The sequence below is a fragment of the Thermobia domestica genome, unplaced genomic scaffold (assembly GCF_964235325.1).
Source record: "Thermobia domestica unplaced genomic scaffold, izTheDome1.hap1.1 HAP1_SCAFFOLD_1570, whole genome shotgun sequence".
NCBI lineage: Eukaryota > Metazoa > Arthropoda > Insecta > Zygentoma > Lepismatidae > Thermobia > Thermobia domestica.
In genome coordinates this window covers 1-12446 of record NW_027657280.1, presented here as the reverse complement: position 1 = coordinate 12446, position 12446 = coordinate 1, and the positions used below count along the sequence as shown (strand labels likewise).

General features: G+C 38.0%; 2 non-coding genes across 2 annotated transcripts; both read right to left on the bottom strand.

The window, feature by feature from the left end:
* Positions 1-1026: 1026 nt before the first annotated feature.
* LOC145677893 (5S ribosomal RNA) lies at positions 1027-1145 on the bottom strand. Its single transcript, XR_014130082.1, has one exon. It is a non-coding gene; the product is annotated as a 5S ribosomal RNA (ribosomal RNA).
* Positions 1146-1322: 177 nt separating this feature from the next.
* LOC145677895 (5S ribosomal RNA) lies at positions 1323-1441 on the bottom strand. The gene has a single exon (XR_014130084.1). It is a non-coding gene; the product is annotated as a 5S ribosomal RNA (ribosomal RNA).
* Between the last annotated feature and the right edge of the window lie 11005 nt (positions 1442-12446).

Sequence of the window (12446 nt, the reverse complement as noted above, 5' to 3'; positions counted from 1 at the left end):
CGAGACACACCCACCGACACCAGCTTTAGGCTACTAATTGCATGTGAGGAGAGGCATGTAGATAGATGGTTGATGCCTTACTCTCTGTCAGGGCGCGGGCTTTCCCGAGGGGCGTCCTTATTTTTAACTTTTCTGTTTCTGTTTCTGCGGACACATCTAATTTTGCTGAACGAGTGAGTCATCATGCCACCAAAAACTAGCGGAAAGGCTGCAAAGAAGGCTGGTAAAGCCCAAAAGAATATCTCCAAGGGAGATAAGAAGAAGAAGAGGAGGAGGAAGGAGAGCTATGCCATTTACATCTACAAAGTTTTGAAGCAAGTGCATCCTGACACTGGCATATCTAGCAAAGCTATGAGTATCATGAACAGCTTTGTTAATGACATCTTCGAGCGTATTGCTGCTGAAGCTTCTCGTTTGGCCCATTACAATAAGCGGTCAACTATCACCAGCCGGGAAATCCAAACAGCTGTGCGCCTTCTTTTGCCTGGTGAACTTGCCAAGCACGCTGTAAGTGAGGGTACGAAGGCTGTTACCAAGTACACAAGCTCTAAGTAAAAATCTTCTTCAAGATTTTTCATTTCAAACGGTCCTTGTCAGGACCAACACATTATTCGAAAGAGTTAAATCACGAAATTTGCTTCATTCTGTTATGTAGAAACACGTTGAAATCCAATTTCTATATGCTGTTAGTAAAAAAGTAAAGCACATAGCGGAGATGTGTCGTGCTTGTATACGAAAGGCATTTACTCGCCGGAGATCTACACTTAGTCATAATAATTTACTTTTAAAAAGTGGTAATACATTCCGTGTTAAGTATAGTAGTAGGTGCACACGGATCGGAAATCAGGTTATTTTAATGTGCCGTGCAAATAAACAGGCTGTTAGTGTAAGAAATAGTGGGTATAACGCTTAGAATATCGATTAATCGCTATGAAATAATGTTGATAAATTATCTCTTGAAAGTACTATAAAATTAATGTTTCTAGTATTTTCGTACTTGAAGGATAATGAAATTTGAAAAAGAGATGCCAACAGCACCTGGTGTTCCCAGGCGGTCACCCATCCAAGTACTGACCAGGCCCGATGCTGCTTGACTTCGGTGATCGGACGAGAACCGGTATATTCAGCATGGTATGGCCGTTGGCGAATGCATATGGCTTCGAGTGAGTTATTGTAGCTACGTAGGTTTGTCGGTGAATACTCAAAAAGACCAGCGCGTGGAAAGCGTTGCTAATTGTTTTAAGTAATGCATGATTACGAAATTATCGTGGTGAACGATGTGAGAATATTCGTCTTTGTGAAAAACAAAATTAGAAAAAGTATACCAACAGCACCTGGTGTTCCCAGGCGGTCACCCATCCAAGTACTGACCAGGCCCGATGCTGCTTGACTTCGGTGATCGGACGAGAACCGGTATATTCAGCATGGTATGGCCGTTGGCAACTACCTTTTCTTCAATGTCCTGTTAAGGAAGTATGTTTTAAGTAAGAATTGACATTATTAACTATAAAGGCAAGCATATTAACGTCGTTAACATTACTTGGAATATACTAATATTCGAATAAATATTTGAATGTTCGAATGATGAGTGATTCGGATGTTCATAGTGCCACTGTGTCCTATCGAGTTTACTATCACGAACCACGTATGAAATTGTATATAAATAAATAAAAATAAATCCTTTATTAAGTATTGATTACAGGAAAAAGGCAAACTTACATTCTTTAATGTACACAATGAAATGTATGAAAGATATTTTTAAGATATGTTTCACTTACCCTTTATAACGCAAGGTAGTTTTCAGTGTAGCATTCTCTTCAGCTGCGAGATAACGTAAGGCAGATGATCATTCAGTCGTGAAGCACTAAAATGTAATATACATTTTAACTATTATCGATAAGAATTATTTACTGCAGGGATGCAAATAAAGTGAGGCAAATTAGTAAATAAAAACCGATACTGTAACTGATAATATAATTAGTTGTATCTGTATTAGTTGTATATACAGTAATCGCACGATTATCCGCGGAGTTGGATGTTGGCATAATCGCGCATAATCAGCAGTATGAGCAGAAAAGGGAAATGAAATGAAATATTTAGATTTACGTCGCATACTTATACCGGTTACGCTAAAGGAGACGGTGATGATGAGTACTGAATGAAGAAAGTGGGAGGAAACGGGAGAAACCCGAGAAAACCCATGAGCACGGTCTTTATGCACGACAAAGTTCACACGGCACGAGCTGGGATTGAATCAGGGACCCCAAGCACCGGAGGCCAAAAAACGGACAAAAAGTCTTTCGTGCAACTTTCGTTTTCGGTAAAAAGTTTACACATAATTTAGAAAGAGTAGTTTTCTGGTCTTTTTATTTCACAAGTTGGTTCATGTCTATATTTTTTACATGCATAAAAAATTTTTCAACTCCCTTGCTTATTTCCTGTTAAAGACCTCTACCTCTGATTGTATTTTTTGCACATATTCTTATTGTTTTCAGACAACATTTCTAAAAGCGTAATTTATCGTCAGCAAGAAAAGAAAAGGAAAGCCTCGGATAGTGGAATGTGTACTGTATATATATATATATATATATATATATATATATATATATATACGTATTAGTATATAGTTTTATTTTATACGTCTCCTATTATTACACAATGTGCAGATATTGTCAAAGCGCAAGTAAATATGTATAACTCCCCGTTCTGCACTTAATAACTTGAAAGAAGTTCGGGGAAGGTAGTGTAACAGAAAGTGCAAACAGAAATGAGGGTTTAAAGGCATTTAATATTATTCCGTAGTAGTATGATTTTTTGTAAAAAAAAAAATATATATATATATATATATATATATATATATATATATATATCTAAACATACATATTCAATGATATAGTAAGAGGTTAGCAGCACTGATAGAACTGCAGAAAGTACAAAACCGTTAATAAGAAAGAGAGAGAGATGGTGGCCGCTTTTGTGCTTTTCATTGGCTAATTCCGAATTGCGCGCGAATACGTACGAGATTTCTTTCTTTTTCCTCTTCGCAGCCCAGATGTTGCCAATTAGAAGTTTTTAGTACTACATTTGTATGAAAATGTTGCCTTTAAGAAATGTGGTTTGCATACAGAGAAAAGAGCAAAATGAATATTTACCTTAGTGGGCATGAAAAAAGACGAAACATTTTGCAAGATGGACACACGAACTTCCTTAATGCAGGCGTTCAGTACATTATTGTAAAGAAAAAAACACTAAAAAGAATTACTTCAATATCCCTAGCAACATTCAACAATTCATAGAGAAAAATCTTTATTTTGAGAACAATGGAAAACTATGTAATTGTAGATAACTACTAAATTTAATGATTAAGGAAAACGTTTAGGCCCGGCCCTTCAGAAAGAAAGTGCACAGAATATTCTCTCATGGAAGCAATTGCAAAATCAACATTTTGTTTGCAGTTATAATTAGAGGATCTATATACAGGGTGTTCGAAAAAGAATGTATCCTCTTGAAAGAAAATATTCTCTGGGCCCCTAATCCTTTATATACCGAAAGGAAGTTTGTATAGCATTTTTTCTTACCTTCGTTAGAAGAATTGAAAGTGACTACTATCGTGACACGGGAGATATTTAATCGATAGTCGAATTACTCACATACTCGAATGAACACGTCTCTTGTAAGGAGAGGAAAGGCTTCTGTGATCCGCTATCGCAGCTGTGTCATATCTGCAGAGAATGTTAGGACACAAACGTGATCTTTGAGAGCCTCGTGAAAAGAAGTCGCATAGTATCATGTGTGGAGACATCGGGGCCATCTGAAGAACGCTTCATCATTAGGACCAAGGGCGAGTTACGAAACACTCTGGGATATATTTATTAACATAACTTCTCGTCATTCTGCAAGTGTGGTGGAGCTCCATCCTATTGGAAAAGGAAACCTCGGGAGCCCTCTTCATGTGTAGGTATCGTTCACATCTGAAGCATGTGAAGATAGATTACTGTACTATCGTGTACCTAAAATCATTTTCTACGAATACGAACATGTCTACACTGAAGGCAGTGCAGCTCTTTTTCTCTTTTTTTTGGTCATGTATTGTAACGCGGGGCAATGCACACAATAACATGTAATGTTGTGTATCATCATAAAGGGCCAGGGCGATGATTGGATCTTGATGGACGTGGAGAACTGATAGGTGATGTGAGTGGTATTGTGATCTATGGTTGTATGTTTACTGATGAATGCATAAGGAGAGGTGAAGGGGTTGCCTTTTTTTTTATGTCGATCGGGAGGGAAGCGATTGGGAAACTTTTGACTTTGTTTTTCAACCGAATATATTGATTGAATAGGTCGCCGACAATTTTACGGGGCGTCACGTCGTTGCCTTTTTCATGTCGATCGCGAGCGAAGCGAGCGTTTTTTTTTTTTTTTTTTTTTTTTTTTTTTTTTTTTTTTTACCGACAATATGTATTGAATCGGTTGCCAACACCTTTAGGGGCGCGTCACGTCCTTCTTTCTGTGCTGATCGCGAGCGAAGCGAGCGCGAAATTTTTGACTTTTTTTTTTTTTTTTTTTTTTTTTTTACCCACAATATTTATTCAATCGGTCGCCAACACTTTTAGGGGTGCGTCACGTCCTCTTTTCTCTGCTGATCGCGAGCGAAGCGAGCGCGAAATTTTGACCTTTTTTTCTCTTTTTAATTCTTTTTTTTCTTTAAGAAAAAATATTGATTTCATAGGTCGCGAACATTTTTACGGGATGCAACATCGTTTATTTGTTTTTCCAACCGTCTTTCTGTCTTGAGCCCCCGCCAAGTTAACTTTATGGTGGACAAAAACTATGTGCGGTGGGTTACCGCGGGGTTCTCCCGTTTCCTCCCACTTTCTTCATTCCACCACCATTTCAATCATTTCTCATAATCAGCGCCTCTTTTAGCCTAAGCGGCATAACGTGGGACGTAAAACAAAGATTTCCTTTAGTTGCTTTCTGTCTTGATTACGAGCGCGAAATTTTTTACTTTTTTTTTCTTTCTTTTGATATTATTCATTTAATAGGACGGCAACACCTTTACGGGCCGCCGCGTCGTCGTTTACACTTCTTCAGCCCATATTCTTTCTGCTTGTTCGTTTTCCGGCATCTTGTTATCACCGCCCGCGGCAATGCCTATGTCTTTCATCGCTTTTTGAAGCAAATCTTTAATAAATATGCACTCTCACATTTGTACTAATATGCATACCACAGTGGATAGACTGTAACTAGGAAAGCAGAAGCCTGCATATCATATTATTTAACAGTTGAAAGTGAACTGTCATTTTAAGTTTGATTTTGATCAGATGAGTGCAGTTCAACTCGTCGACAATTGTGAAGATTCTCGAGGTTAGGGACCATCCATTTTGTGCTTTGTAATGAAAATGGCTGCAGCCAAACTTCTCTGATCTGAATGAAACTTGGCATGATGATACATCTTGACCTGCTCTACAAGTTTATTTAGTATTTTCCGTTGCGCAGGCTTTTGCTTCTCCAGGTTCTCCCATGGAACTGAGAAACGTATTCAGTCGAACTTCTGCGGTAAGTCAGTATATCATCCTGAGAAGTTTGATCGAGATAGCAGAGGTTCGACTATTCGTTTTTCAATTCCATGTGATATTACAACACGGTGAACTAAATTTATATAGAAACACTTTGATTTTGTTTTGTTTTTTGCTAGCATTAAACTGAGAAAATGTTATTCAATAGACAGAGAACACCACTCAAAGAAAAGTACATCATAAGAATATATATATGGTTGCTGTGGTTCTCGGTTTAATTTGCTAGTTAAGAAACTTGCTCTAAATAAGTACATCTTACAGGTGAAAAACTAAGCCAGGCGATAGAATTAAATATAAAGTTATACACTTTTATTTTACGTTTACTAGTGTTGGGTTACTACTGTAAAATAAGTCAGTATATATGAAAGATAACTGTATTAGGTACTATTTTCCACCGGCGGTGTATTCTTGCATAGTGTACTTAATGTTTACAAGCGGGGCGCTACTAGTATGGATGCATGACAAGTGCTATTGAAACTCGAAAACTAACTGGTTTCCACTACCCTTGCTTATACGTATACCCGCGTCGCCTTCGCTCCTGTTCACTTTGGACGCACATTCTTGCTATCGCTCAGGCCCCCAGCTTTCTCCTGTTTTGGCTCCCTTAAATAGTATTCGTGCTTTTTATTGGCCACCTGGCAAAGCACTTGTAATGATTTTACACCAGTAACTCTAAAATACATGTGTATTACTTTATTTAATTCTGTCGTCTGCAGAATTTTTTTTTTTTTCGTACAAATATGCCTTTTCATGCAGAACACTGAATTTTGCCTGTAAATTTTTGAGAATATGCTGTGACGAAACTTGAGCACCGTTCTTCTTTTCTTTCTTATCACGAGTCTTCTTTAGCCTAATGAGCACAATCATCACACGATAACGACTATTCTTTTCATTTAACTTGTAAACAAGTTGAACTAATAATAATAATTGATGTACAAAGGAGAAGTGTCCTACATATTTGAGGTAAAAAATAAAATAAATATACTTCTACTTCATCCGTGTTTACAAAGTTAAATGTTATCGATTTACAAAAAATGGTCACCTATCCACACACTGACCAGGCTCGACACTGCTTGACCATACATATTAAAACATCGGTCCCACTGAATACACAAGTAGTAAGCACATTCACATAAAAATAATTAGGATTACAGTATATAAAATGCGTTAATTAAAATAGCAAATGCCTTACCTTATCACAGGCGATCCAAAGCCACTGCACATCATCTGCTACGCACACTATATTCCTCCAATATTTCACTCACTTCCTATATCACGCAACAGAAAATATTAATAAAATTCACTTAGCAACATTTTCATTTTTAATCAACAATACGTATAACAATTAAGAATAAAATTAATTGTGAGCACATTGTTATAATTAGAATACTGTTTTTATTCGTTTACAAATATGGGATTAATATAGAGCTGGCAGCAACAATATATACAACTCATCCTGTATGTATCGTAAATCCTAACTTGAGAAGACATCTCTGACGCAAACAATGAGACAAGAAATCAAATACTATATCCGACACATTTGGGGTTTATTGAACTTCAATGTTGGAAGATACCACCTTGTCGGTAGTACAAATGTAATATCCTTACAACACGCGGAACTTTTGCCAGGCATATCTAGGAATTTGGGAAGATTAATTGATATCCTTAATGTGCAATGTATGATTATGACGCATTGTTATGTACACGCAGACGGAACCAGGACAATCTATAGATGACATTTGCACTGTGTTTGGACAATTTGTTCGCAGAAAATAACCGTTTTTGTCTATGAATACTTGAGAACATGGAAGGTATGAGATATACATTTTATGCGCAAATATTATAATACAAATCATTGTTAGTTTGGTGGATGCGTGAAAGAAAGAAAAGGAGTAGATTTTTGCAGACGTCCGGATATAAAGCGAGAACTGAGAATACGCATCTATAACATCTATTTTCTTTGTGTTAATGATATCGATGAACTAAACGGGGAAACTAAAATACAACTGTTTGCAGTATAATTCGAAGTATAGTCAAGTGCAGAGGCGTACTCACGGGGTGTCCACCGGGTGCGGACTCCTCGCAAAAGTTCCTAAGTGAACATACATTTGCAGACTTTCTCATTAAATGTAGTTATTAACAGGGAAAATATTGATGTATCATCAATATAAATCTGATCTTACACTTCATCTGTACTCTGTCTGTATCATGTTTTTGTGAAAAAGTAAGTGGAATATTTATCGTGTTTTCGAATGCAGAATAATAGTATATAGACATAGTGGCTTGTAGTATTGGAACCTTGCCCCCCGAAGCTTGGATCCCTTAGAAGAAAAAAAAATGCATGCGCGCCTGGTGAAATGGTTAACGAATTCAGTTCACTCGATGAATCGACAGATAGTAATACACATTTCGACAGATCGACAGCATTCGACAGATACAGACATATGAAAGTAGCACAAGAATTAGGCGAAAGTCCGTGCGTTTCCTCAATTCACGTAGGAAACAACAGAAAATATCAACTACCATAAAATAATCCGTATATATATTTAATTTATTTGGAATAAAATAAATATAGAAACAACCTGTTCATACATAACTACGGTAAGTGCGTTAATTGCTAACGTAAGAACAAATATGAAACAAGGCACAAAATAAAAAAGAAAAATAAAGTTAAAGGGAATAAATATTTAGGCTTGATTGTCATTCGTATTAAGAAGCTGGGTAATAAAATGTTAAAATCTACAGAAAATTATGAAATTAAATCAGGATTTGAAATAAAAGTCTATACATTGGAAGTAGGCCAGGGAGTTTGCAAGGCAGATGTGTGCGACACGCGTTACTTTATAGATTCCCTTCATTGAACTATAGTAAGCAGTACGAAGATGGTACTTTGCGTATAATCACAGGAAGGATTGAAGTTAATTACCATGGTAATATAATTATTTATTGATAAGTATTTCCATGTTAAATTATGAAAATTATAAGCACAAGGAGGGTGAAAAAGTAGTGTGACCGACTTAGCAATGACTGAAACATAAAATAGAAAAGCGAATAAAAACAAATGCCTTTTGAGTTATGTGGAATAAAGTTTCTTCTAGCCAGTAAGGAAGAATAGGATCTGGTGCATTCATTGAATACCTGAAAAAAATCGTTTATCAAAATAGAAGGAAACACACTTATCGTTGTGGCAACTACGAACTTCTGTTTACCTCAGCCCGCCTCAGCAAGTGCTTTCTATCCGGTCCGCGCTCCGTAACCAAACTCAACGCTGCCTGCTAGCGAAAATTTCATTCTTCAGTATCGTTGAGTTTATTGCAGAAAGCAATGGCAGATACGGCATCAGCACCTGCAGCCCCGGCACAGGCTTCTCCTAAGAAGTCTGCAAAGCCTAAGAAACCAAAAACAACACCTTCTCATCCAAGAACATCAGAAATGGTGAACAACGCCATCAAGAATTTGAAGGAAAGGGGAGGAAGTTCACTGCAAGCTATTAAGAAATACATCTCTCAGAACTACAAAGTGGATGCCGAGAAGCTTGCTCCATTTATCAAGAAATACTTGAGAAGTGCAGTTGCTTCTGGGTCTTTGGTTCAGACCAAGGGAAAAGGTGCATCTGGATCGTTTAAGCTTAGTGCTTCATCGCTGAAGGAGAAGCCTGAAGGTGGATCTTCAACCAAGGCGAAACGATCAGCATCAAAGGAGAAGAAGCCTGCGAAAAAGCCAGCAGCTAAACGTCCCAAGAAGACTGGTGAAAAGAAAAAGGCTGCTGCTCCCAAACCTAAGAAATCACCATCTAAAGTGAAGAAGGCAAAAACTCCCAAGAAGCCAAAGGCCCCGAAGCCAAAGAAGGCTACAGCAAAACCGAAAAGTGCTAAGAAGGCTGCACCAAAGAAGAAGTAAATGTGTCAGTAAATCATCTGACATTTTAAAACGGCTCTTTTTAGAGCCATCAAATACTTTGAGAAGAGTAAAATTGTGCTTTTCCTATCATTATCACATGTTCATTCATAGCAATGTATAGTATACACGCAAGGGACTTTGAGTTTTCTTTTTAACCGAAGCACTTCTTGATGTAAGTGCTTTATAACAGAGGGGAATTGAGGGTGGGGAAAGAAAGCTTTCACGGGTGTCAAGAATGGTGTACTCGAAAAAAAATGGGGAACACATTACGTAATGTCAATTTGTGATCACTTACTTTTTCCTTGTTCCTATCTTCAAGTAGCGAAACAGTACAGAAAACGCACTTAATGCATTTGTTAGAAAAACTTTTGCAGGCTGACTGGGTTCGATTCTCGGTGGGAGCTCAAATGTTTCGCATTGCACGTTAATAAGTAGGTCCACGTTTGAAACAGCCTTGCTGCTGAAAGGGACACTAAACTAAAATCAACTCTTTTCAAGGCTGGGGTGAAAGAAATGTTCGAACTTATTACAACTCGTGAAAGTGAAGTAGACTATGTTTCAATTTAACGTCGTACTATTATGATTTTTATGATAAAGGAGACGGGTGATTACGCCTAATGAATGATGGAAATACTGGTGTAATGAGAAAGTGTTAGGAAAAGGGAACACGCTAATAACCACGGATACCGTCTTATAATTCGTAATATTGCTATAAAGAAAAATAGTAACACCAGCAGAAATGTAGGTGTACAATTGAACTGATGTTAAGTACAAACAGACACTTAAAGAAAGTTTAGTTTAACGTTTGCATTCAACAGCAGCGACCTCTGACAAAATAATATTACTTTTGCTACCTTGGAAGAAGTACATATTTCGCCTGCGAGTTCTATCAGATTAATAACGTTGAGAAGGGCAAACAGTGGTTGAATCGAAGTTAAGTTATGCAACATATGGCAAAATCGAACCCTTGACCACATAAAACGAAGATAATCAATCGGTAAACATAGGGGAAAACTAAAGAATATACTTGAAAGATAGGATGATATACGAAACGACAGGAAAACGAAGGTAGATGTATTAACTATGCAACATACGGCGTGAGAATTTAAAAAAAAAAGATAACAAGTATGGACAAGATCCTTGTTAGGATAACAGCATCTCTAAGTAGTGTATTGGTCCTAAAAAGGACCGTTTTTGAACTCAGTGCCAGAACTTCAAACTTAAGCACGTTCCCCACGGATGCGGCGAGCAAGCTGAATGTCCTTAGGCATGATTGTGACTCTCTTTGCGTGAATAGCACACAAGTTGGTGTCTTCGAAAAGCCCTACAAGGTAAGCTTCACTTGCCTCCTGTAAAGCCATGACAGCTGAGCTTTGGAAGCGAAGATCTGTCTTGAAATCTTGTGCAATTTCTCGGACGAGTCGTTGGAAGGGCAGCTTGCGGATGAGCAATTCAGTGCTCTTCTGGTAACGACGAATTTCTCGGAGAGCCACAGTACCAGGCCTGTAACGATGGGGCTTTTTCACTCCACCGGTAGCTGGAGCACTCTTTCTTGCAGCTTTGGTGGCAAGCTGCTTTCGAGGAGCTTTGCCTCCAGTAGATTTCCTAGCTGTCTGCTTGGTACGTGCCATTGCAACTGTCACGACTTGTTTCAAATAATTGCGCGCTGAATGAAGTCAAGTTATATAAAGAGCAAAACCGTTAAATCAAGCTATTTCTCATTGGATAAAGTCAGTCGAAAAGGACAGTTCTCATTGGCTTAGACACGTTTTGTGTTTTTCCTCCGTGCTTTCCCTGCATGATCGAAGGAACAAAACCACGAGTCTTGGGCTGCTTGGGCTTGTATTTCTCGTGTGTGGTGAGCGAAGCAGTAACATATCGAAATGACAGGACGTGGAAAAGGAGGCAAGGGTCTTGGCAAAGGAGGTGCCAAGCGCCACCGTAAAGTTCTTCGTGACAACATCCAGGGTATCACCAAACCCGCTATTAGGCGTCTTGCTCGCCGTGGTGGTGTGAAGCGTATCTCTGGTCTCATTTATGAAGAGACCCGAGGAGTATTGAAAGTATTCCTGGAGAACGTAATCAGAGATGCTGTTACATACACAGAACACGCCAAGAGGAAGACAGTGACAGCTATGGATGTTGTGTATGCCTTGAAGAGGCAAGGAAGAACCCTGTACGGTTTCGGAGGTTAAGTTGGGGTTCCTCCTATTTTGGATATAAAATTGGCATAAACGGCTCTTTTCAGAGCCAACAAATTTATATAAAGGGAAAGATTTACTTTGTGCGATTTTCTGTTAGATTATAAGAATTCGTGTAACTACATTAAAGCCTTTTGATGCACACTAAATTACAGACGTAGAGAGATTAATTTGAGAAAATCATACGTTTTTTTTTACATTATGTACGTTCATGTATACGTATTCATATCATGTAGCAGTATTAATGCTGGAGAAGGGGTTCTGGTTGGAAATTGGCGATTTGTTGGAAGTAGCGAGCATGAGAGATGCGAAACGCAAGTCGGAATTTCTGTTCTGACAGTAGGATGTACGTATAGAGGCTTATACAACTTCTATACTGTGCTGTGAGGGGCGAATAATGCGTTAGAAACCTGAATCTTGTCCTTTATCTTGTTTACGTGGTCTTGGGTTCGATTTCTTTCTTTTGCGGTAGTGTCTATTGTGATTTACATGTAAATTAATGACACTTCGTAGCGGGTTACTAAAATAAAGAGTAATACAAATATGAGATGTAGGTTAATGCATTGTATACTTCACATTATTTACTAAAGAAAGGCAGTAGTTACAAGAAACCTAGGCTCGCTCGTTGGGCACAGTAGCAAATGAGTTCTGAGATCAGAGAATAAGAGTAGTTGCGTATTACAAACCATATACATATAACACATATCACACAAATATGAATATCGACCTTGCAAAGAATAAATCGTACTTAAGTGTGCATTTA